At 39.6% G+C, this 22814-nt stretch overlaps 1 protein-coding gene across 1 annotated transcript in view; it reads left to right on the forward strand.

Moving 5' to 3' along the window:
* ZNF536 (zinc finger protein 536) overlaps positions 1-22186 on the forward strand; it is a 458794-nt gene extending 436608 nt beyond the window's left edge. The window contains exon 7 of the mRNA XM_025216582.1: positions 19167-22186. The gene's annotated coding sequence lies outside the window, so the exon portion shown is untranslated. The remainder of the gene's footprint in view (positions 1-19166) is intronic.
* The last annotated feature ends 628 nt before the right edge of the window (positions 22187-22814 follow it).

The raw sequence follows: 22814 nt of genomic DNA on the forward strand, positions 1-22814 counted from the left end.
ATAGAGGAGAGCAGAATGGGAGAACTTTCAGGGAATGTTTTTAATAAAGAGGTGAATTCTTTCTGCAGTAGGAAAAATGATAAAAAGATGGCGTATCAGCTACATTATGCAACAAAGTAATGCCGCTGTGTTTTTATAATGTAAGGCACTGCCCATTTGTTTTGGTTTACGTGACTGCAGTGAAATAAGTGGATTAGACTGAAACTTTAGCATGCTTCATTGCAGCTGGTTGCAGACATCTGTCATTCCTCAGCCATACATTCTGGATCATGCCAAGAAGAAAAAGCAAAGTCTGACACCTTTCATTTTAGAGAGGCTTTTACAGAAAAGAGAGAGCAAAGGAGGACGAATTTCTTTTGTGACTTAATAAAAAGGCACTTTTTGTGTGACAACATTAACAGTACTTTTATAGAGAGAAACCCTGAAAAGTTAATGCTCAAATTATCCTTTAAATAAGATTTGTTGAATCAGGTATGATAAAAATATATTTTATATACAAATGCAGAAAGTATATGTTATAGCTGCATTCACTAAATATATTAATGTATACACACACTCATTCAGAAATGTACTTATGTTATTAATGCGATGTAGCATCAGTGATAAAATGTAATGCCATCATACTGATAAAAATATGTTCTGCAAACTACAAACACAAACCCCTATAAACAGTAGTAATTTTTTTTAGTGGAATGATGAGTGGGTAGTGAGTTATCCCCAGATAATTTGAAATATTGGTGTTTAGTGAGTTGGATATTTATTTACTTAAGAGTGCTTTCCTTTTCCTGAGACTCTTTTCTAGCATGTCACTGTAGATAAAGCATCATCCATTACATGACAAGTTATAATGTGACAAAATACCATCTAAATTACCTAACTTACATAACAAAGCAACAACTAAAATTAAAGGAGAACATGTTTATCTTAAGGGACATCATATACGCGCAAAACAATTATTACATTTTAAGGCCCCAGTTCAGCAAACACTCCAGCATGTACATATTCCCTCTATTAAATTCAAATGTAAGTTATCTGTGGAATCAGGGCCTTAAGGAGACATTTCTAATCTTTACCTAGATACATCTGCTGAGCCAGTTCCTTACTGGGTATAAATTGGTATAACTGTATTGATTTAAACTTGTAGCTGGGCAGTTGAAAGGTAGTTATCAGATTTTTTTGAGAGATGAGTTTAAGGGTTTGTAATTAAACAAAATAAACTCAAGCCAGTGGTTGACAGGGAAGAGAAATCCCCACTATGTCTATGAATAAAGGATACAGGAATATGCTGTAGAAAACAAGATACTTGGATCGGCCTTATCCAGTAGTCACTTCTATAATTCTGTGAGCTGTTACAACAATCTTGTATCCCAAAAGTTCAGGACTTATTCCAGAAATCCTAGGCACACATAATTAAAGCAGTGTTTCATACTTGAAGAGCTAATTGTTCCTTGAATTATTAAAAGTTCACTGAACTACTCAGAGTGTACTCAAGGAAACAGGAAGTGGAAAATGCTCTTTTTGGTGGGGGGGGGGATATATGCATTCAGAAAATGGGAGGCAGTTTGGTTAAGGGATCAATATCGGGGAAACGTTTCCTCAGAACTGAACATCAGTGATGTGAGTCAAAGATAGAATGTGTAATGCTAGCCCAAGTAAAAATATGTATTTGTTGACATGTAAAAACTGACAGGTATCGTACCTAAGCTTGCAGGTTTGCAAGACAGTAACTCCATTTTTTCCACTAAAGTTACTTCCAGTAATGATCGGCATGGTACCTCAGTAAGGGTGCATCTACATGTCGCCATACGCCTTTTGGAAGTACTAAAGCATGGCACATTATGGGTGGTGACACACAGGTAATTTTCGCTACTACATCTCAGTAGCAATGCACTATACCCAGGGAGCGCACCGCTATAGCAATGTAGCTAGCAATCGTGTGTAGACACAGGTTTTCACTATATCACCGTAGCGCACAGTATGGCGATGTAGCTTGTCACTGTAGGGTGATGTGTAGATGTGCCCTAAGTGTAGCTATGTCACCGTAGGGTGACGTGTAGATGTGCCCTAAGTGCACTTAGATTAAGATTGGGTTAACCCAATTTAGGAAAGGGGGAACCTGATCTCACAAATGCCTGCACACATTTGCAGCACAGCCCCCAGCCTAGGGTATGCACAATACCCACTCCCCAACACTGACTGGAATATTCTTAGCCCCTCCAACCCCCCTCTACCCGGGCAACCTCCCCCTCCCCCTCTTGGATCTACCATCCCCCTCCACAGAAATCCTAGCCCACCGCTATCATACATGCCCACCGTCCCACCCTGACTTACTTGCACAGATTTCCTTGCATGGCTCCTAGAAGTGTGAAATTACTGTACACAATACTCTTGAGAGAAACAAACTGCTGCACATGCCCGCTTTCAGTCTAGGTGTAGGTGGCTTAAAATAAGATCAGGTGCAATGAATGCTTTTCAGACACCATATGTGTGAAGGTGCCTGATTTCCTAGAAATGTTTCCTTAGCTACCATCTACTTAGACATTCAAGACAGTGAAGTTGGTGAAAAATAATCATTATGAGCCCCTTGCCTTTGGAATTTATTCCTGTTCTGTAAATCTTTAAGGATACTGCATGGTACATCTATTCCTCCTGGCCTTTAATAAGAGTGAAAATTCCTATGGCTGCAAACAGGTGTCACCTTTGGGGCACCATAAAGATTTTTTGTGGGGACACAAAGCAAAATCAAATAGATGTCTATGCCCTTTGTTGTGCCACAAAAGCCTGAATTTGTGGCTGCAAAAAAAGGTAATATTAATCTGTAGCACTCAGTTGTGGCAAACATCCGTTTTAAGGAGGGAGAGTGCAACTAGGCTGGAGTTGCCCTTGATTTCCCTGTCTGGCAGGCACTCCTAGGGCTTCAAGGGCCTGATTCTGTGCATCCTGGGAATTTTCCTGCAGGATTCGGCCTCTGAATTCCCAGGAGTGCTTGCCTGGGTTACCCACCCTGTTTGCAGAGGTGTGCCCCAAGTATTGTTGTACCAGATTGAATCCCTACCACTCCTGGCAAAAGCAGGTGCCCAACCCTGTGGGACCACAGGCAACATCTGTTACAATGAGTGACACATCCTGGCACAGCTGATCTGTGTCATTTGGTGATGTCTGTTTATAGCCTATTAGAGTGTGAGCAGGTTTATTTTTTGCCGAGCCATTGTAGTTTATAACTGAGGAAGTGTGACAGTTGCCTTTCTAACCACAGTCAGGAGTGGCCTCGTGTCCAGAACAGCTACGTCATGCCCTTGATAAAACTCGGTCCTCTAGTTATATTTATTAACCAAAATAAATTTGAACAATTATATTTACTTAAACTAATGAAAGCCTGGCACAAAGGATGCTCTAACAATCTGAACACAGCTGAAAACAAGATTTTCACTAACTTCATTTAGAACACGTTGCAGCACGCTTCTTGTAACTCATTGTGTTGTGTCAAAAAACAAAATGGTGCAGTGCTTCATGCATATGATAGTGCTTCGTTGCACCATGCCAGTAGAGGCAGTTCAAAATATTTAAAACTTTAAGAAAAGGAAACCCTGGGGTGGTATTTTTTTCTTGCTCAGCATATCATACAATACCATATTTACTCAAATATAAGATGACCCCCAATAATTAAATTCTATATATAGAAAATGTATAAATTTGTTACAATTTTCAAGGTATAGAATCTAATTATTGGAGGTTTGCCTTAGCCCCCCTTCCACTGCTACATCAGAGAAAATAAATTTGGTGGAGGGGGTGGGGAATCAGGTGGCCCCCTTGCCCTCTACCCCACCTCCCAACTTCTTCCTCCTGCAGTCACTTCTCCCCCTCCCTTAGTGTCAGACCCTCCTCTTCTTGAGCACATGAAAATGAGGGACAAACATGAAAACACTGACTTTGAAAAAAACATGCCTGTAGTAATTTAGTTAATCCAGTTCTGATGCATTTTTCTGGTTTTGATAGAAAGTTTTAGCACAGGTACTCCATAAACACATTTTTAAGCAGCACTTTTGTATCTACTTATATATCTTGTGCAAACTATACATTATATTAATTCAAAGCCAAAAGACTCATGATTGACCATATATTTCATTGGGCTGGGCTCTAGCAGTGTCAACAGTGTTTCAAGCCATGCTGACCCTACATCTCAGCACTGCTCAGTATGTGTGTGTACTCCAGATACCACTCCCAAAAAGGATCCATGTGTCAATTAGCCCCCAATTCATGACTGAAACTGGGTATTCATGTCATGAGCCCCAGGATCCTCCAAAATTTTATATGCAGGGTAACCTGGTCCGGGTCCACTTCATGGAGGGTGGGCCCGTACTAATCATATGTGACAGACTGAGAGAGAGGGTGACAGAAGGCTTCTGGGAGAACTGTTTGGGGCCAATTTTGATGATGTTTTAAGGCTGGTGAAAAAACAGACATCCTTGGAAATGGGAAAGAAGGGCACAGCTCAGCTGTGGAATTGAAGAGAAAATACAAATGTATTCAATGTAGTAGCTTACCATGACTTGAAAAAGAGTTGGCACCAAAGTGGACTGAATGTAATGGGCAGTACCATATGTCTTAGTCAGATGGACTGTACTAATCTTATGTTTGTTCAATGTGGGCAATGCATTTTATAGTTATGCTCAGTGTTGGCTGCATTTAATCAATTTTGTAGTTGGTTTCCATTATTGAGCACATGCTACTTTTGGCAGCAGTTTAACATTAGACAATGTATTTAAAGCGGCTTCCTTGTAAGACAAGAAGTTTCCCCCCCCGCTAATTAAGGCGGGGTGGGGGACTTTGTCTTATATTCAAGAAAATATAGTATTTAATTTGCACTTGGCAGAAATTCTAGAAAGATGAGAATGTACTTCAAGCTTGTAGCCATAATCCTGCATATCAAATTGTAGCTGTTCTTTTTCTAAATGGAGTGAACTAATTTCCCCCTCAAGAATATGAAATCAGATGTTCCCATTAAAAAAAAGCCTCCTTGGTTAAAAAAATAATTTAAACATTATTTAAGTTATCCAGGTATTCCAGTTATGTTATCAAGAGTCAAGTGATCATTTCAAGAAATAAGCTTATTTCAGATATACAGACTTCTTTTAATCAAAGGTGCTTTAATCCAGGTATTTCTTATTTTCTAATAATTTACATTATTCAGTACAGTGTAAAAATCCCTCTGTATTTTCTCATTTACTTTTAAGTGTGAATTTATTATACAATGAAACTAACAAAATATTAAAATTATTGATGTTTCTTATGATTTAGTGACTGATTTGATTAATTGTTTAAAATGTGAATATACAGAACACTTATGGAATTTGCTTTTCATTTCTCTTTATAAACAGTGACTTTTAAGAGCACTCTCCTAAAATAAGGATTGAATTGTTTTAAATTCCATATTTTTAGTGAAATGAACCTCGTTTTTCAACGGTCAAATTAGCTTCAAGGTCTGTTTGAGATCCTAAACTATTAACAGATTACATCCTTGATTTAATTTTGAGAACAAGAAGTGGTAGGTATCATCTGGTTCTCCAAGTGTAGATTTCAAATGTATCCCTTCGTAAACAAAATAAAAACTAGCTAGTTCTTCTGTTCCTTGTTTTCCTACTACTGTCAATGGTATCCATACTGTCCAGCAGCTTTGTTCTGTTAGCTTGTCTGTGTAGACACAGCATGCTGCTTGAGCAGCACTCTGCAGAACTGAGAAGATATAACACAAATGTGCCTGCTGTGGCCCTCTCACTCTTGTGGCCATTCTGAGGATTTCCCCTCTGGCTAATTTGGTATTAGAGTTTTTTTGAACCCTGAATCCATGCAAGCGTATACTACTAAGTTTAGACCTCAAATTTGTAAAGCATCTTTTCTCAAAAGAGCTCATCAATATTAAACACATCTTTAAAACTAATCATGGATCAGGATCTTTACCCTGGGTAGCACCTTAGGTTATTCTCAGGAGTATCTGCAGGCTTGAGCCCTTATGGCTAAGGGGAGACATTCAAAAAGCCTGAGCTTGAACTGATTTAATAGATTTCATAGATCTCATAGACATTAGGACCGGAGGGACCTCAAAGATCATCAAGTCCAGCCCCCTGCGCCAGGGGCAAGAAGTCAGCTGGGGTCAAAGGATCCCAGCAAGATAAGCATCCAAGCATTTCTTGAATAAGTCCAGAGTAAGTGCCTGCATCACTTCTGGAGGGATTCTATTTCAGGTCTTGGGGGCTCAGACAGTAAAGATATTTTTTCTTAGGTCCAGCCTAAAATGGTCTTGGAGGAGTTTATGACCATTGCTCCTTGTTTTTCCTTGGGGTGCTCTGGTTAACAGATGTTCTCCCAGATGCTGATGTACACCCCTTTATATACTTATAAGCAGCCACCAGGTCCCCCCTGAGCCTGCACTTTTCCAGGCTGAAGAGTCCCATGGCTCTCAGCCTCTCTCCATAAGGTCTATTCTTTTGCCCTCTGATCATGTGCTTGACTTTCCTCTGGACTCTCTCAAGCTTCTCGACATCCTTCTTGAATTGTGGAGCTCAGAATTGGATGCAGTACTTCAGCTGTAACCTCACCGTGGCCGAGTACAGTGGGAGGATGACATCCTGAGATTTACTCGAGAAACATCCAGAGTTTTGTTTTCTTTACCAGCTGCGATATCGCATTGGTGGCTCATGTTCATGTTGTGGTCAGTCATGACCCCCAAGTCTCTTTCATGGTGCTAGCAAGTGTAGCACTGCCAAGCCTATAAGTATGCTGTGGGTTCTTTCCCCCAAGGTGGAGTACCTTACATTTATCAGTATTAAATGTCATCAGGTTTATATCCGCCCACTTACTAATTTTATGCAAGTCAGCCTGGATCACTAGCCTGTCCTCAGGTGTGGCCACAAAGTTTAGTGTCATCGATGAACTAAGCCAGTGCACTTCTGACACCAGTGTCCACATCATTGATAAAGATGTTAAGGAGAAGAACAAAGCCTTGGGGGACGCCACTGGTCATGGAGCGGCCATAATGATTAGCTATCATCGACCACTACTCTCTGGGTCCAATCTTGGAGCCGTTTTCCCAGGCCATTGGACTGTGGTGTAGCCGAGGCCACAGCTGGCTAATTTTTCCATGAGGAGGTCGTGGGACACCAGATCAAAGGCTTTTTTTAAATCCAGATATATGACGTCAATCTCTTCCCCTTGTCCAGGTGATAGGTCACCTGGTCATAGAAGGAGATGAGATTGGTGAGGCAAGACCTAACCACGACAAACCCATGCTGGCTATCCCTTAGGATGTTGCCCTAAACCAGGTTATCCAAAAGGATCTCCTTGATAATTTTCTCCAGAATCTTACTGGGGATTGAGGTCAAGCTGATTGGCCTGTAATTCCAGGGATCTACTTTCCTCCCTTTCTTGAAGATGGGTACCACATTGACCTTCTTCCAGTCTTCAGGTACTTCACCTGAGCACCACGAGTTTTTGAATATTTTTGCCAATGGTTGGGCTATGACACCTGCCAGCTCCTTCAGTATTCTAGGGTGTAATCTGTCAGGACCAGCTGACTTGAAGGTATCCAGCCTCTCAAGGTGATCCTTTACTAGATCAACACCGATGCTAGGTATAAATATGCCCTCACCCTGGCTATCCCACATCTTGCTAGGTATTGCGGTCCCATTGGGCTGATGAAGGACCAACGCGAAGTACCCATTAAGCAAATTGGCCTTTTCCTGGGTGTCGGTTATCAGCTCTCCCTTTTGGTTTAGCAGGGGTCCAATGTTGCCCTTGCTTTTCCTCAGAGACTTATTTCATTTTATAAAATATAATTGCCATTTTATTTTGCTTTAAAGCTAGATAGAGCTTGGTTGCAGCCTTGGCTTTCCTGATCCGCTCCCTGCAGGTACAGACCAGTGCTAAGTACTCCTCCTTGGTGGTAATTCCAGCCTTCCAGCCTTTATAAGCCTCTTTTGAGGCGTAAGTGGTCCTCAAGTTCCCTGCTGAGCCAAGGGGATTGCTGTGCCCTTTTGCTACCCTTCCTCCGAGATGGGATGGCCATCCCTTGTGCTGTCAGGATCTCTCCCTTGAGGAGTAACAACTCCTCTTGGACTCCTTCCTGTTGAGTCATGATCCCTTAGGGCCTCAACAATGAGCCCCCTGAGCTTGTCAAAGTCAGCTTTCCTGAAGTCGAGGACTTCTGTATTTTTGACTGACTTGCCAGCTTTGTGATGGATAGTAAAGGTGATCAGCTCATGGTCACTATCACCCAGCTTTCCATTGATTCTTAGGTCACTGATTAGGTCATCCCCTTTGACCAGTACCAGGTCCAGCAATGCTTTACTTCTTGTCAGCCCATAGACTTCTTGAGTCAGGTAGAGCTTATCCACACATGTGAGGAAGCTTTGTGACTGATTGGATTTGGCCGAGTGCTCTTCCCATGAGATGTCCGGGTAATTAAAGTCTCCCATGACAACCATGCACCGAGAGCATGCAGCCTCAGCCAGTTCCCTGGTGAATTCCTGGTCCAGCTCTTGTTTCTGGTTAGGAAGTCTGTAGTAGACTCATACCATGATGTCCCCTGTTCCATGTTCACCATGTATTTTAACCCAGAGAGACTTCAGTCATCATTCCTGGGTGCCAATGTCAATTTGCAGGGATGTGTGGCTGTCCTTGACATAGAGAGCTATGCCTCCACCCTGTTTATCTGCATGATCTTGCCTGTACAGGCTATAGACATCTATACCCTGATTCAATCTTTGCAGGTTAGTCTAACCTGGCTAGGCTGAACCAGTTTGTAACTGCACAGACATCCCCTCTGGACTGAGAAAATGCAGGCATATGTCTGCAGTGGCTCAGGCTAGAAGCTGGGGGCCACTAGACCAGCCCTCCCTTCCCTTGTGCAGTGCTGAGCTGAGGGAGGCATGGCCAGGCCCCAGCACGACCTCTAATTAGGGAGGTCTGCCTATACTATCCCAGGCTTTTCCCTGCTGGCTGCTCAAGGGGTGAGTATTGCCAGACCCCAGACCCCTGCTAGCACTCTAAGGCAAGGGTGGGTGTGCAGTGCATGTATCTGCTGATGATATGGAGCTTTCAGTCTCCCTCCCTGCTTCTTTATACTGTCTGCAGCAAACTGACAGGCAAGCAAGCCAGCAGGAGGATGATAACAGCGTTTATCACCCCATCAGCAAAACAATTTCCTCTGTCCATTAGTTCAAACTCTTCTTAAACAGCTTACAGGCTGACCTCTTGATTAGCTCCAAAAAGCCCTAAGAGGTCACTGTTCTGTTTGCCTGTCCCAGTGAAATTGCAGATGCACACACACAGACACCTCTCAGCATTAGCTAGAAAATCACATGCCTAGGGTCCATGGGGCTGGGGTCCATGCTGTGGGAGATGGGAGGGAGGAAGGAAGTGGGGATCCCTGCTTCAGTAGTGAGCAGCAAGGGAGGGGAAGTGGGTAGAGCAGGGGGAAGCCAAGCAGACCCTGCTGTGTCTGCAGTCTCTGCCAGAGCTCCAGTGAGGGAGCAGAGGGAAGGGGACAGCCCTGCTGTGGAGCAGAGAGCCCTGCCCAGTCCAGCCCAGAGAGCATGTTGGGATGATGGGAGAGTCTGGTTTATCTTAAACCAGCAAGGGGTCTGGGACAGACATTGCATGAACCGGGTTGACCCAAATCAGTTAAGTCTGATACTACATTCAAACAGGTTTATCTCAAACCAGTTTCAGCCATTTTCAAACTGATTTATGTGCACTGCATGTCTGTTTTGTTACAGGTTTAAACCAGTTTCTGATCACTTAAACTGTATTATGAGTATTGTCTGTCCCTGGCTTATAACAGTACAGGGTACTCAGTTCAAATGGTGTTTAACAGAGTTATTGTGCCATTAAGTGTGCAGAAAAAGTCTAGAATCCTGCCTTGAGTCTCAGCAGGTGAAAACTTTTTCTTTCATTTCCAAAACACACTTCCTTCTACTTGTCTATACATGTATGCTGACAATTATTTGGAATCACAAACAGCTCTTTTAATTTGAAAAGCTGTTTTGTTCAACATGGAATGTAAGTTTTTAAAATGTAATTTCTTTGTTGTAACTTAATAAAAAAGTATACATTTCACTTGAATATTTTTGTTTACCCAAAAGACCTTCTGAGTTGTTCCAGGGCCTGTATATAAATATTCAGAATTTTTTTGAAAACTTTTATTACAGGTATGAAGCTGATTGGAGTCATTCTAATCTGTCTGGTATTTGGGGAGTTTTATAAAATGCATATTGTGAGACCAATAAAGTGGAATAGCTCAGTCAGAGCCATTATTGTCTATTGGACAAATACATTTATTCAGCATTTTTCCCGTCCTTATTATTATGCACCACAACAGAATGACTGCTTTAGAGCCATTCTGGTCTATTGGGTAATACATACTATATTTAGGATGTTTGCTGTGGATAGTGAAACCTTTATGAATATTTGTGAGTAAAAAAAATAAATGCACAAGCCAATATTTAAATGAAAATATTCCTTTTCAAATGTTTGTTTCTGTTCTATGAGTCTGTCACTTTAAAATCATAGCAGGCATGTAGTTCCTCTGAGATTCCAAAATTTAAGAGCCAGGGAGATACATTACACTTTTGCTTCCAAGCTGATGGTCACAAGAATCCCATTCAGTCAAATGGAGTCATTCAGAAATATTGTCCTGATAAGCAGAAAACATATGTATGCACATCATTGTGGGAATATACCATCTGAGAGCAAATTCCCCTGTGTCCCCTGTGCCTTAATTCTAGCTCAGATATGGGCTTTCTTTGGATGTTTATGGACAGGCTCCAGGGTGGGGAGGAAGGATGCGCTTTAATTAGAGTAGCTCTAATTAAAGCGCCCAGAGCTTCTCTTGTATCAGCATCCCCACACTGAAAAATGGCAGTGGAGGTGCTTTAACTAAACTTGTCAAACAAGCTTTAGTTAAATTGCCCCCACCACCATTTTGCAGCGCGAGGATGTGATACACAAGATGCCGGAGTCTGCTGGAGCGCAGTAATTACCACACTTCAGCAGACTCAATTAATCGAGTCTGCTCCAACATGCTGTAATTACAGCATATCAGAGCAGCCTCTCTGCACATGTATAGGTCCCAAAGCTTTAAAATTAGCTGCTTTTTGGAAGGAATTATTTCTAGCTTACAACATTTGGGCTGGTTAGAAACGTAGTGCAAAGTGATTTTTTTTTTTCTTCCTTGGTGTTCTTTCTTGGCATATATTCAGGTATATTTCTTAAAATTAGAAAGCTGTCTCCAGTGCTTACTCACTTTAGCTTGAATTTATCTGTACCTACATGGGATTCAGTTGGTTCATTTACATGGCTCTAACAGTGGACCTCACTTTTCCTGTTAGAAATCCAACTCTACTTCCAACAAACAGACTAAGTTATGGCCATATTCATTTCAGAATTTTACTTCTAAAAGCTCTTTGTGTGTGTGCTCCATCACCAGAGTATCCATGGGATCATCAGTGTTTCACAGCTGGGAAGCTGAGGCACAGAGAAAATAAATAAGGAATATGAGGTCACTCAGGAAATCTATGTTTCAGAAGACAAAAGTAAGGCTAGGTGTTTAGTTCTATTCAGTCAAGCCATTCTTCTTTCCTTAGAGGAAAATTGGTCTGTTCAGACTTTTACAAATAAATACAAAACAAGCATCCAATGAGTTATAATGTTCTGACATAAAACTAAACACGGTCTCCCAGAATTGCCATGTATTTATTTTTAAAGAGTTAACGGTACTTGTTTCCAAGTTTCTCTTAAAAGCATATTATTACAGTGAATTAAAAAAAATATGAAAATGACTTACTGTATCACCTGATAATAATGCTAATGTCTCAGAGCCATTGGCTATCTGAGGAGAAACTGTAAGGGCAGTCTGTCATATGAACATCAGCCTTGTTGCATTTTCAGGGAATGAATGTTATACTTAGTAAACATATTTTCCTCAGGATTTAATTATAATTTATAGTACAATGCACAACATTTGTTTTCCATTCATCATTTTATTGTTCTTCTGCCTTTTCACTAAGTTTATAAATAAATTGTGTATGTGTCTGTGTGTATGCATATATGTGCGTGTCTGTGTGTGTATATGTATGTACACATATGCAATATAATAAGAAGTAGTGTAGTGGGGAAAACAGACGGCTTGTGTGTGATGTATTATTGGCATTTTTCTTTCAAATTACTGTTTTCTTGCTGCTTTGGGAAAAAGCCATGATTTTGCTGCTATTAGTACACTTTTAACAATCTGGAATAAATTCCTCATCTTATCCATGTGACTCATCCAATGCCCATTTTTACATTTTAATGCAAACCCCTACATATGTGCTGGTAATACCACAAAAATAAGATGTTTCTTGGTGGAAATTTTTATAGAATTTGGATACTGATCAAATATTTTTAGAAGTGGAAAATTAATGCAGCTTGACCATGTAAATGATATTTTTTATATGAAAAAGATTTTAGCATTCATGTCTCTCTCATACACACATGTTTGTGTATTCCTTTGTGCAAATCTTAAATAATGAATCCATATCAAAGTTAATAAATTACTAACTTAACAGTGTATGGCGTACAGCAAGTAACCCAATGACATGATGTTGACATTGAGGTTTTATGTGCTACAGTGGCACAGTTTGATTTTTAAAGATGTGCCAAGGCAAAATGGGTTTGGCAAACATTTCATTCCCTAATAACCCACTAACAGACTATGTATTTTTTTAAACCCGTAGTTCCGGCTATAGATTGTGTTGCCCCTAAATGGCCATAAAAAACATACTTTGAGATCTGTGTCTTTCTCAAAACCTACATTTTCAAAATCCATTCAGTTGATGCACCATGTTGGGCTGCCTCAGTCATGCCATGTTATGAAACCTAATCCAATGTGACTGATGCAGGCTGACGTGATGTGTCACAAAGCAGCATATCAGATCCTGAATTTTAAAGAAGAGGAAAGAAAAGAAAAAAAAACAACTTTTTTTTCCTGGAAGCCTAAATTAACAAAGAAAGATCTATTTATGTATTTATTTATTTATTTTTAAATAATACTTTTGAAGTCTGGATTCTTTTTTACAGTTGCTACAGAGAGAAGTTTTCTTTCGTGACATGGATGTTTATCCTGTTCAAGCTGTGTATTCTCATCAGGGCAGAGACAGCTCGAGTCTGGCTCATTTCCCTTTCACCTCTTTTCTTAGGGCTGATTCTGCAAGGTTCTGGGTACTTTCAAATTCTGCTAGCTTCAGTAAATGCAGACGGTACCCACTATCACTGATTACAGGTGCACTGTGCACCTTTCACAGTCCTGGGTACTCTTTCAGTCCAGCCCCCATTTTCTCTTCTTTACTTGATACTTCATACTGTTTCTGGAGCTTCATAACTTTACAATCTCTGCTTTCAGTCCAAGGAGTTAAAAGAGGTCTTCACATATTGGGGTGTACTATTTCAAAGCCCAGTTGTTTGAGCTGCAAACAGTATTGCCCTCTTTCCTCTCCTTCATATATGATCAGGCTGCTCCATAATTTGCTCACCATGTCGGCCCACCTTACACTTAATTCTTCCACACGGTGTCACAATGCGTTACACATTCTCCTCTGAACCATCAGAAAGAGTTCTTTGTTTTAAAAGGGCTTTCAGATGATTTTATTGGAAGATATATAGAAGGTAAAATACATATGAACTATAACTTGCTAAGAAAGGAGCTAACAACAACCACCAGAGAAAACGTTATAAATTTATTGCCAACTTATCTAGGAAGGGTTATTTTAAGAACTTGCTGTCCACGACAAGTTTTGAGCTGTAATTAATAGATGGGATACCCAAGAGAAATGGGCATTTTCCTTCATCCGTTAGTTACAAGCAAATTGCAGATACGGTTATCTTTGCAAGTAAGAATAATCTCTAGATTTTATACTACTTCTGCTGTAAACAATGTAGCACTTGCTTTCCTTTGACCCTCCCTCTGTATACATATTTATATATTATTCATACTGGATTAAAAATGAATGTGCTCTTTACCACAATTGTACTGCATAGTGACAATACAAATTAACTTATTGTGTACTTACTTTTCACATGGCAGTGATGTGAAAATCTGATGGCCTCAAAAAGTAAATTGTAGGAGGGGAAAAAAAGACAATGTAGAAATGTTTCTACATAGATTCCTTTTATATTGTCTTATGACTTAATTTTGTTAAATTAATACATAACATCCTCCATATCTACTTGCAGAATTTTGAATTAATGTGGTTCTGAGGGGAATTAGCTTGTTTTTATTTTCACAAACATTAAGGACTGCTTATTCCATGCTTTGTGCATTCTTTGTTTAAAATGTGTTTTAATGTGCCAGTGAATTAATTAATATTAACATTTTAATGATTGTCATTCATGGCCAGACTAATTCCTCAAAGAATTGGCCACTCACATCCCATACTAAGTGGGACCACCTACTATTAAGGCTGCCTAATATTTTCCATTAAAATTTCTATATTCACTCACTTATAATTTTGCCAAACTTTAACTATTTGGATTGAGATTTTCTGTGGAAGTCTGCTTCAAACTGAGATTTTTTTTTTTTGGAAAATTTCAGTCAAAAGAAGGAAAAGGGAGAATGGAGACTGGTGTGATGTTTTGGGCTTATGTTTTGGGCTAAGACAGACATGGGGCCATATACTGAACAAGGAGAAAACAACATATTGAATATGTAAGAGTATGTATAAGCCTTAGTTCACGAGATTAATTTAGATCATGAAAGAGTTAAACCAATCCAGGAAGGGGTTAATCTGATCTAGAGGATGCCTACATATGTTTGCAGCACAGGCATGGGGCTGGGAAAGCCCAGCAACTTGCTCTAGCCCCAGGCTGTGCTGTTCCTACCTCCCTACCCTAATCAAGCTATTTTAGCTCTCCTTCCCATGTTCCTCTTGCCCCCCACCCCAGGACCTGCCAGTGTGCCCCCGCCCCGAGTTCCCCAGTCCCTGAGTTATTCATCTCAGGTGGCAAACATTGCTTCCCATCTAGGTTTAGGCAGCTTAAAATAAGCTGCTTACACCTAGACTGGGTGTGGCAAAAGCTTGTTCACACCTAAATGAAGAGGCTGCCCACACTGCCAACTTTCTAGTTATCTACACATTATAATCATCTTTTTTTCATAGTTTCTCTATGTAGTATACAGATTTAAGCTTACAAAAGTACAATCTAGTGTCTGTTTCCAATACTTGAAATCAGTTTAAATGTAAATAGATGAATGAAAATATGCTACAAAAAAGAAAGCTAACCTCCTTCCAGTACAGTTAATAGTGTTCTGCCTGGGTCTTATCCAAATTCACTGAAGACAATAAGCCTACTTACTACATTGGCTTTGGTTCTGGACGCGTTCTGATAAAATTAGATCATGCAATTTTAAATGTTCTTATACAGACGCTTGTGTTGACCCCAGACTCTTTGTAACAAATTAGCTTTAATAAATATATGTCAATCATTGCACTTATATTTTAACTTTCATCCCTGCTTCTGTTATAGCCTACATTATAAATTCACTACAACATATTAATGGGCTTTTTTTTTTACCATGGCAAGATTTAGTTCTATATACACACTTTTTATCAGTCTATAAATAGTTCTATATACACACTTTTATCAGTCTATAAAATCCTGTATTCCAGATAGGATGACCTCATTTTCACCAAGAATTCTATTGAGGGGCACACAATATAGCCTTCTGGTGATATCAAGGAACCTGGTGTCAGGAGATATGGGTTTTATTCCTGATGGCAAAGGTATGAGCTTGAGGAATTCACTTGGCCTCTCAGTAGCTGAGTTCCCTCATTTGTAACAAAGGGTAATAATAGTTACCCATCTCAGTAAAGGTTCAATATATAGCAAAGCATTACTTGTTATCAGCAAGCACAGGTTCCAGGATTTTCGGTATGGATTGTACCTTCATATTAAAATAATTCTTTAGTGCTCCTCAGCACAAGTCACCAGTTGAACAAACCAAAATAATTTTAAATGTCATAATCCCCACCAACCCTAGCCAAAAGAGATCAAACTTACACGTTACTGACTTCTCATTCCAAGGTGAGACATTTCACTGTCTCTGAGACATGAAGAGTTCATTGTGATTCCTTGGAATTTTATTGAACCTTTCTTCTGAGTTTTCCTATCATCCAAAACGTAGTCAGCTTTCCTTCATTCTGTGAGTGTATCCATTTTCTGTGCACAAATACATCTTACGCAGGTACAAAATTGATACGCTCAAAATGTGATACTCCCATTATTGACATGGCTTTTTTGATTTTTAGAAGTGATCATGAAAGGCTTTAGGCAAGTCTTGTTATCCTATACTTGATTAATTCTTCAAGCCCTCTTGCTGAAATTTCTCAGAGAAATTCTTGACCCACTCTAGCCTCTGTAACTGTACATATTTTTAATTTTATTCCCACTTCCCTTGGAAGTTTGACTTTAGCAATACTAATAATTTCTGGATTTGATCTCCGTTTCTTGGGCAATTGGTTAGGAAGAATTCCCTTCTCTATCCTGTGAAAGGAGCAGAAAAACCTCCGGCAAGTGCACCCTGAAATATACAGGTCAGTTGCATCTTACGTAGGGGTTACGTTCTGAAGTCAGCGCGTAAGGCAAAAATCGTGTATAGTCAAATCGCATATTACCGTGCCAGCGATTTGACTAGCAGCGACTGCCTCTGCCTCTAAAACCTCCTGCTGCCGCCATGGAACTGTGCTAGAGCTGTGCGGCCGGTGGCAGCGGCACAGTGCAGGGTGGTGGTGGGGATGGCTGCGTGCTGCCCGGCCACCACCATGCTGCTGCTGCCCGGCAGCCAGCCACACAGCTCTGGGCATGGCTTCGTGGCAGTGGCAGGAGGTTTTGGAGGCAGAGGCAGTCACCGCTGGCAGTGTGGTGGTGGCTGGGCCTCCAGGTAAGCGGCAGCACCGCGTGCAGACTCAAGCCCCGCCCCCCCCAAGTATAGTTGAATTCGCGCAAGTTAAATGCGTGTATGATGCGACTGACCTGTATGTAGAAATCAAGGGTACCTATCAGGGTGTGTAAAATGGGCCGTATTTGATTCGGATTTGGATTTGACTTGAATCCGGGACAGTGATTCGATTCATTGATTCGGAGCACTGTCCCTGATTCGATTCAGCTGAATCCGAATCTGAGGATGCAATGCTGATTCAGAGAATCAGTGATTTGGCCACAGACACAGCTTAAATATTTTTTTCTACATACCTCGAGGTACCAGGCACAGTTCATGGTCACTGCAATGCTGGGGCAGATGGAGTGTCCCACAGGAGTGCAGGGAGGCCCCCCCACATGCTTGGTGGTGGACCCGGAAGCGGGGACTTAATACACATGATGCTGTGGTGTTTTATTTAGAGAGGTTCTCTGGGAAACACTCTAATTAAAATACTCCCTTCCCACCCCACTCCCCGAGCACATGTATAGGCAGCCCAACACACTATATTTTAGGGACCCATTTAGGCAGTCTTTCGGCTACCTGGGTAAATCATTTTGTGTGGAAGGTCTCCTAACACTAATGCCATTTCTTCAGGAACCTCCCCCACACCAAAACCTTCTAATCCTTACTACAGGATGCATGCCTCAGATAATGGAGTAAGTGACTGCGTGCTGACTTCAACAACTCTGTCCTCCTGCGTAGTAGCTAGAATCTTTTGTATGGACTCGGACTTCAGGTTCTATCTCCTAGGTTTTCCAGTGAAAACAGCAGGTTATTTGCAGGCCAAAGCAGTAATTGTGCTCACATCTCATTTGTGAAGTGGGCTTTCTTATTAGCAGATGCTCCAGAACACCCACCAGGATAAAACCAGCTGTCAGTTCAGAACCACCTTTCTAGTAGGAGTAACAAATGATCAGCATACCTGACTTCCATTTAGATAGGTAAAATTCATGTCAAAACATATAGTATGCCGGTGGCTGCTGGTCACAGCTCAGAGGTACAGCTGGAGGTAGGTTATAATGGCTCCTTCCTACCTTGGGTAGGACAGCAGTGTTTCAAACTTGAAATAGCTTATTCCTTCTCATGCAAGCATAGCATATAACATAGAAACAGGAAAGGGAAAAAAACAGATCTTGAAATCTGGATATTGCGTATTGTTTTTCACTTGCCCTGACTTTATGTAGATGGTCTGGCACATTTATTTATTCATTTATTTGAGCAAATTAAAGCAAGCTAAGCACATTTGACCTCAGATGGTCCTGGTTTAAGTTAATTTGAGAGACAAAGCTCATAAAGTTCCAGTAAAACACATCAACAACTTCCCAGCATAGATTGAAATGTGATTGCTGAAACATAACCTCCAAAGCCAGATACAACACCAACATTCAAAGTCACAATAAGCTGAAAAATAATGCAGGCTGTGTAGGAAAACTCACTGAAAAGTGCTTTAGTTTACCTTCATTTTGCTGTTTGGTCACTATTTCATATACAAATGCTAGAATCTAGTCTTGTGCGTTGTCCAAATTAGTTTGGGCATTTTATTCTTAACCTGATGATAATCTTTGGCCTCAGTCCAGTAATTTCTTACATATGTGTATAACTTAATTTCTGTGGGACTACTCATGTGAGTAAAGTTACATATGTGCATAAGTGTTTACAGGCTTAAGGCCTTGGTTATCTCGACCCCGTTATTTATTTCAATTTAAAAAAGAAATCTCTGCCATTAAAATGAAACATACTCTGAATCCTGCCCAAAGATAAAGTATCTGCACTTGACTAGGATCTGCACATTGTCATTCTTGCATTGTTGTTCAATTAAACAAAAGATAATCAACAAATAGAAAAGAATTTAGTCCATTACATGGTTAAACTTTATTTACAAGGATTTAATTTGGAACACAGAGCAGATGATTTACTATTGTGCTACTTGAGGGTAAGGGAATGGCTGTAGTATTTTTATAACTGTCCCAAGAGATGAGTTTTTAAAGATGCAGTTTTTATGAATAGGTCTCATCAAAAGCACCGTGAATTTCTTCCTGTTGCTGAAGGCACGCAGCAGTTTCTTCTAGCTGTGTTTCTTTGTTATACTTTGTAGTGAACTAGCTTGCAGTAAAAATGTAAATATCAGAAAAAACTAACCAGCCTTTTGTCTGTCATACAGGTCACAGGCCTTTCCAGTGCAGATACTGCCCATACAGTGCCTCTCAGAAGGGAAATCTGAAGACCCATGTTCTTTGTGTCCATCGCATGCCTTTTGACAACAGCCAGTATCCAGATCGCAGGTTCAAGCGCTCCAGAGTTGACTCCGAGGCTTCTGGGAATTTAGAGGAACCTGCAGCTGTCAAACCTGGGAGCTCAGCAGAGCTAACGGAGGAGGGCAGCAAGGCCCAAGAGTAATGCAGCTGAACAAATCAATCTGTATATTGCAATATTATTTTACACAGTTTTTAGATATGCATTTGAGTAAGAGTTTGCTAACTGCGTTCCAAGGAAAAGAATCATGTACAAACTCCCAGACATGTACAGGATGTTTAAAACATTTAAAATTATATATATTACAAAAAAAAAAAGAAAAGAAAAAAAATCCCAGCCCTTGAAAATGGCTGCTAAACTGTTACCTGGCAACAAGTACTTCCAAACAATGTAGGTGGGATAATAAAGTGATTTTAAAATGTTAGGAGGTCGTTAGTTATTTAAAAAGCAGGGCAATTTCAAACTTTAAAGTGGTCTTTGTCCAAAAATAATGCTCTTAACAGAAAAATGATACCGTCTAAATGATTTAGTGTTGCCTTGAAGATTGAGGGGCTGTGTTTTCATTGTTGAAAACACCTTTATAATATGACACCAGCTGCTGTCATTTGCCTAGCATAGTAATGAGATGTGTTGGTAGACTGCCATGGTGCCAGTCTGACTGGAGCTGTCATTGCAGAGAAAATCAATTCAAGTGGTGTTGCAACTGCACTATAGGAGAAATCTTAGACGGCCCATAAGCTAGGGTCAGTACTGACCTATATTGAAAAGGATTGTGATATTACATTTTCAGTTTTTTTTAAAAAAAAATATACAGCCAAATGAATCAATGGTTAGAAAGGATCTGCAGACCAATGAGTTATTGCAGATTTGTGGTGTAATTCCATTTTTTTAGATCAACTTGCAGTATTGAGGGAAATGCTTTTATTCTTTTTTTTTTTTTTGCCTTGTTGATGAAGAAGTAGGTTGCTATAAGAGTAGAAGTACAATATATAAAAATATTGTTTAGTGAAACTAGTCAGCCTTATCTAGAGAAGGTGCTGGTGACAAACAGTTTTTATTAAATAGAGGGTTGTTTTTTTCTTTTTTCATTTTCTTTCTTCTTTCTGTTCTTCTTGTCTTCTTTCTTTTCTGTTCTCTTTACTTGAATGAAGGATTCCCCAGTCATGATTAGTTTTCATTTGCTAGGTTTTATAAGTGTTACAGACATAGTGCAGGAGTTTCTTCTGGAGCAAGCTCTTATGAAGTAGCTTGACCTAAAATATGAATCCAAACATCCTGCTCTTTGTCTCTAATGAAGAGAAGTGTTTTAGCTGATATTTCTTTGTTTTTGTAAAACAAATGTGTTCTATATTTTTGCAGATTTTAGCTTTTCTACTGATTGGATCCTCCAAATTTATTATGTTCTTTGCCACATAGGAAGCTTTTGAGAGACTATAATGAAACACATAATTAAAAAAAATAAGAATAATAGTTAAAGGTTTATTCTTAAATCCGCTTGAATGGCATAAAAATTTAGCCTTTTAATGTACTTCCTTTGATAGAAGCAAAATCGGTGCTGTTTATTATGATGGTATAGAAGTATTAACTTCTTCTAAAAGAAAATCATCTAGACTTTAAAAAAAAAGTCAATATTTCTTTGCAGGCTGGGAGCACAGAGTAAAACCCCAGGGCCTTAAAACTTCAGCTCTGCCTAAAGCAGTTTACAAAAAATACTAAACTGCAATCAATGTAAATAAAATTCTTAGCGCTACCCTGAGACTGGAAAAAAAATCTCAGGCTAATAAGGAATACGGTTTGCATATGCTGTCGGAAAGGATGTCATCCAACTGAAGTCTCAGTTTAAATGAGGTCACTGTGTAACTTGGACCCATCTGGCACAGAGCAAGCTGCTTTTTCTTGTTTTTCTAGTATAGTTCTCACTGCCTTACTTAAATCGAGTTGATAAACTTAATGCAACTGTTTCTATGATCCTAGAGGAAGGATTGAAATGTTATTGAAACTTTCTGACTGTAGTAAGCTTTAGGATTTTAACTGCACTACTGTGTTTGGTGACTGTGTCAGTCGCTTGCTTTTGTGTGTTTGCGCCGCCTTCAGTATCTTAGCAAAAAAGAAAAAAAAACAAAAAAAAACCCAACAAAAAAATCCCCCTCTCCCCCCCCACACATTCCATTTCTTGCACTTTTTGAGCTCTTTCAGTATTCTTTTGTGTCTTCTGAGCATTTTCAGATACGACAGGCAATAATTCTGTTTGTGACACTGGAAACATCTCCCGTTCTTTGTGATGTGTGTGTTGATTCCATTTGGTCCGGTGCTACTGTCCCTATTTTCCCCTCTGACATAGACCTTTTTTCCAGAACATTTGTAACTTGTAATACAAACAAGTGACAGCAGCAGTGATGCATTGTCAGTTTCTGAATATCATCATGCTTCTCATATCTAAACATGTCAAGTTTTTTCTCTGTAACTTCTGTAGTCTGTGATACTGGTCATAATACTGTCTACATTCCTACACAAAGAAAAATGTCTATCTTGGAGGAAATCTGAGATCAATAGAGTAGAGGATTTTGTTGCTATGCTTGTAACAATTAGAAAACTTTGTATTTAAAGTTTATTCTTGGTCATTATTTATTATTATAATACATCAGTTGACAGAACTTTATTCTGGTATAGAAGTATTAAAAGTTGTTTTTTTCAGCAATGACTGTTTTCTTTCTGCTGTTAGAATAAAAATGTCTTTGAAGCAGTACAGTTTTATCCAGTGTTTTACGCAATAAAACCTCTACCTCTGAAAAAAAGTTTTCCTACTCGCTTATGTTTATTAGGAACAGTTAAAATGTTATTTTCTGCAGCTCTGTCAGATTTTAAAAAATTAATGTCAGTAAATTCACAGTTGTTAGGCAGTTACTGGAGTGTATTATGCTGGGTGTGTGTGCTCAGTCCACTTATTAATCTGAACAAATCTATATACAGTATATACATATATATATATATTATATATTGTGCTTAATTAAAAGACTGTGGAAATCTGTTTTAGCATGTAGTAATAATTGTTTTATATACTACTACTTATGTACTATAGAAAAAGTCTTGGGGTCTATCAAGCTTTGATTTTAAAGTGTTTGAAGTGTGTATCATACACTATGATGTATAAAGTCATGTTTTCATATTAAAAAAAAAGCATTTGTTTGTATAGATCATATATTTGGCTTTAGAAAATTGTGAGGTTTATTGTAATGGTGCATGTAAAGAAAATTGCCTACATTTTAAAGGATTTTGCAAGTGCAAGATGCCCTCGTATTCTACCGGATGCATCATTATTCTTCCTGTATGTGGTTTGATTTTCATACTTGGAAGCAACTAAATTAAAAGATCTGAAGTTCTTGACTGCCACTCATTGAAAAGAATAACAATGATTAATGATAAATGGATGCACCAAAGCTGCAAAAATACTTTTAGAGTACAGAAAGTAGAAGCTGGGGGGAGGGAGGAGGGAGGGAACTGGAGGGGGAGAGGAAAGCCTGGCACAGAAAAACCGAGATGGGAAAGATGTCGTGTA

Source organism: Alligator sinensis, unplaced genomic scaffold (assembly GCF_000455745.1).
Source record: "Alligator sinensis unplaced genomic scaffold, ASM45574v1 scaffold170_1, whole genome shotgun sequence".
In the NCBI taxonomy this organism is placed as follows: domain Eukaryota; kingdom Metazoa; phylum Chordata; order Crocodylia; family Alligatoridae; genus Alligator; species Alligator sinensis.